This window comes from Euprymna scolopes, chromosome 5 (genome assembly GCF_053919585.1).
Source record: "Euprymna scolopes isolate OS-2025 chromosome 5, ASM5391958v1, whole genome shotgun sequence".
In the NCBI taxonomy this organism is placed as follows: domain Eukaryota; kingdom Metazoa; phylum Mollusca; class Cephalopoda; order Sepiida; family Sepiolidae; genus Euprymna; species Euprymna scolopes.
The window spans coordinates 66,692,617-66,697,406 of NC_136486.1; positions in this window are offsets into that span (position 1 = coordinate 66,692,617).

Sequence of the window (4,790 nt, forward strand, 5' to 3'; positions counted from 1 at the left end):
AAAGAAAGGTAACAAGACAGCTAGAGTGCAATCGAGATATTATCGCTTCCAGCGATCGGGAATTGGGATGCACAGACACAGTGATGATGAAGATTGATACAGGAGATCACCCAGCTGTGAGGCTGCAACCCTACCGAACCCTGATTCATAAAATAAAAATTGCAGAGAAAGCGGTATATGAGATTTTGGAGGCGGGGATAATTGAACACTCTGCCTCACCATGGAGTTTTCCCGTGGTGATCGTGGAGAAGTAAAACGGGGGACAAAGATTTTGTGTTCATTTCCGCAAGCTGAATGACATTACCAAACGCTTAGCGGTGCCCTTTCCCCTAATAGATGACATACTGACTTTGTTGTGTAAAGCGAGATGTTTTACCACCCTGGACTTGAGATCAAGTTACTGGCAGGCGGCCCTCGATGGGGAGGATCAAGAGAAAGTGGTGTTTGCATATCATGCAGGACTGTTTAATTTTAGAGTTATGCCGTTTGGCCTCTATTATATAACCGGGGTCTTCTCACAATTGATATCAATAGTTTTACGGGGGTCGGAGGGGTTTTAGGTGGCATACTTGGACGATATTTTAATCTTCTCATGAACGCCAGAGGAGCACTTCGCACATTGACGGATGTATTTGAGAAGTTGCGCAAACACCAACTAAAACTAAAGTTACCCAAATGTCAGTTTCTTAAGAAGGAGTCCAAGTATTTGAGGTTTGTTATCGATGAGGCTGGAATAAGACCAGACATAGAAAAAGTGGAGGTTATCAGGTCTCTACCTGAGCAGAAAAACGTGCGTCAAGTACGAGGGTTCATTGGAATGATCGGCTATTATCGCCGATTTATACCTGCATTTAGCCGACTGGCCGCTCCCATAATAGCGTTAACAAAAAAGCATGCCCGTTATAAGTGGACCCCAGAATTTTAAAGGGCATTTGACGCCACGAAGGAGCAGTTGACTGCTATACCGTTGTTGGCGTATCCGGATCTAAGTAAGCGAATGGTTGTGTATACAGACGCGAGTGATACGTGTATAGGGCAATGCTGACCCAACCGTGCCCTGAGAAGGAAGGTCCCGTGTCTGGCATACCAGATGAAAATTCCGATATATTTCCTGTCACATAAGTTATCCGAAACCCAACAGAAGTGGTCAGTGATTGAGAAAGAAGCTCTCCCGGTTGTATTTGCGAAATTATTATTTTAGTAGGACTGAATTTGTTGTAAAACATAACCACAAACCGTTGAAATATTTATTTGAGGCAGATTGGGGAGAAGAAAGTCCAACAGTGGGCACTCAAGCTATTTGTGATGAATTGAATACTTACAAGGTAAATAGAATACCTCTGAGGGCCTCCTGTCCCGGATTCCAGAGCAGTTTGAATCCGAAGCCATCCGATTAGAACCGGAAGTTGATGATAGGGATTTTCAAGTGGGAGTGATTAATTGCCACACCATAAAGGAAAGCCCAGACTGGAGTGAGGCAGATGTAGCTGAAGATTAGCCTATAGTCGACCCGCATTGGGTCGAAATAATTGAAGCCGGTCAAGAAGATAAGGAATTAGCAGGGTTGAGAGCTCGAGTGAAGGAGGGTCGAACCCAAAAAATACACCCTCCACCACGATAGGCTGTATTATATTGCTGGTAGAGACGGGGAAATGGGATTAAAGATGGTGCTACTAGCCCGCCTACGGAGAGAAGCCCAGGATCAAGCCCATGAAATGGCGGGGCACTTAGGAATCGAGAAGATGTATCAGATTATATTTAGAAATGTTGTAGAATCGGTAAATAGATGCATAACATGTCAGACTCACAGTAGATACCACCCACTTGCTCCACTGGCGGAAACAAAAAATCTGTAGACTAGTTACACGAGTTTGTTTTTCTTTCTGCCTGCGGCTTCGATATTCGCTTGAAGCATACAGGATTCCTCGGAGAAGACTAGACGACACGAGCCGAGATCGCCAGATAAAAAGGGGTCCTAACCACCTTTTTCACAAGGAGGTTACAGCAGACGGAAACCATATTGGGTGGCACTTATAAGGTTATTTCTGCTGAAGTGGTTGACTACCTCTCTATTAAATATGGATTCCAGCAACTTACACATGACACACAGGAGACTTATTAGTCTATACTAAGATGGTGATGATTTATCACCTGAATTCTTAAATACAGGACATACTGATGAGGTTTTCCAAGGTGTTGGAAACTACTTCTCCTTAAGTCAACGCTTAACCAGTTTGGTAAGTATGTGGGCAAGTTCTGGTTGTAGCTTTTTTAACACTATAATTGGACTAGCGTCAGGACCACTTGCTTTACTGGAATCAAGGTTCTTGATTAGCTTTGCAAGCTCACACACAGATATTTTTATGTTACCTAGCGTGTTGTGTGTTATAGAAGGAAATACGGGGAGTTGATGGCCTTTGTCGCATAGGGTATAATTCGCTGCAAAGTTTTTGGCAAATAGTCTGGCCTTGTCGGATGCTGGAATAGAACCAAAGCTTCTGTTCAGGACCATATTTGCTATTGCCAGAACTGGTGGGAACCAAGACGCTGCTCAGCTACTTTGGATTTAACGGATTGAGCATATAGCTCTCTTACATTTTTATTGCTCTTTTACAGTGGTTGCTGGCGGTCCTGAAAGCAGCTTTAGTCTCGGTGCATCTATTACGTTAGTAGCTGTGGAAAAAAGTGATTTCTGTGCGCGATGGCAACACATTCAGGGGAGAACAATGGCTGGCTGTTAGGTTTATATTGAATTTTTTTTGGATGGTATGAATTGGTCTATGTCTACAAATAACCATTCGTCAGGTCTGATACTATAGAGGGCATATCCTTTTTAAACATGGACTTGGGAGGTAGATCAGCTATGAATGTACGGAACCTATCCCAGTCAGCAATGGAGTATCGGTATGCAGTGGAAAATTACGTCTGTAAACTTATTATATTTCATTTTTATCTTAAGTGATACAACGGAGTGGTCGGATGATCCCAGAGGAGATAGAACGGAACATGAGAATAGCACAGGGGAAGTTGAGAGAAAAACGTCCAGAAGGCTTGCGTACTGACCGGTATTATCGGGCACACGAGTGGGCTCGCGAACAATCTGTGAAGCCAAAGGCAATGACAAAATCATGACAAAACCTCCCTTCATCATCAATCTTATTTGAGTGGGTCAGCCATTCCACATTATGGACATGGAATTCACCGCAGGGATGAGCAGACGATATACTCTTAAAGATAGAAACCCCGCTGTTGTTAGGGGCGATAGAGGGCAAATATAAATTCGGTGGTGTAAGCAAGTGCAACTCGGCAGCACATATAAGGTAAATTAGTGTCTTCTCTGGAAATATCCCTGTCAAAAGGAAGTCATATTTAATATAGGCACATATTCCATACCCAAGGCGATCTTGGGGGTCAGATTTAGATGTAAAGTTAGAGTATACTTTAATTATGAACTCATCTAGGGAGGTGGTCGGCCCTATTCTAGTTTCGCTTAGGAAGAATATTTAATCAACTGAATTCCTTTAGTACAATGACAAAAATGCTTAAAAAGATATATAAATGAAAATAAAAAGGTTATGTAAATGTTTAAAAAAAAACACGTAATCACGTGAGCAGGATTTTTCCTTCTTTTGACAGAATAAAAAGTAACGTTCTTATTTTTATTATTTATCTATTTTCGAAAAAGTGCCACGTGATAGTTGAGAAGGAAAAAGAAGAATTATGCAAAATTTGTGTCAAGAATTGTCTAAAGTTCCGACATTTTTTTTTGGGGGGGAGGGGGCTTTCACTTTAATAAGAACGTTAATTTATGCGGTAAATTCATTCGACACAATATGATTCAACTAAAAAAAATAAATAAAAGCTAACGTTAATTAAGATTAAAGTATAGGTGTTATTGTGGACCCTCACCTCTTTTAAAAAAATTGTTAAACTTTGTAACATATTTACATTCTATGGAGGTCAGGCGCGAATAAACACCTAATAATTTTATTATAGCATATTTGTTCAAACTGAAACATAATTATCAAAGTATACTTACGCAAATAGATATGAAAAGCCTTTGTTAAGGTGTGTGCCATATTTTCATGGAGTACCGGCCCGGGGACAGACCTCACAATTTTATTATACGATCCCTATTTAGGTTGGAACATACTTATCAAAATATTTTTATGGCTATCTATCAAAACCCCTTGTAAACGTCGGGGTTTTTTTCATTTTTTATGTCCATGCCTTGGGGGCCAGGCGAGAACGTAGACCCCACAATTTTCATGAACCACCGTTCTGCCAGATCAAACATACCCATTTCTGATCCTCGATACATATTCTATTATTATATGTAATCAGTGTTTGTTTTAAATAGTCAACCATATAGGATCCTATTCGTGACAACACACGCACACACACAGACGTTCAGCTTTATATTATAGATATATCAATTTTATTTATCTGATTTTATTTTTACAAACTCCTCTCTGTTTCTCTATCTCTTGTTACGTTGTTGCTCTATAAATAGGGTTGAATGTTTGTTGCGTCATCTCTAATAATTGATTAAAAGAGATGGCGTGTTATATTATATATTTATGTTGTATCATAAAGGGAATCGTGTATGAGTGACATGTATTTTCTGAACCTACCTCTGCTTCTTCAATGTTGGACCATCTGGAAATTCTCGTCCTGGCGGGAGACTTGATACCTGTTTTTGGATGAAGATTCGATTGAATCTTCATCCGAAAACAGGTATCAAGTCTCCCAAGACAAGGAATTGGTTGTATAGTTTATTTCACTTTCCA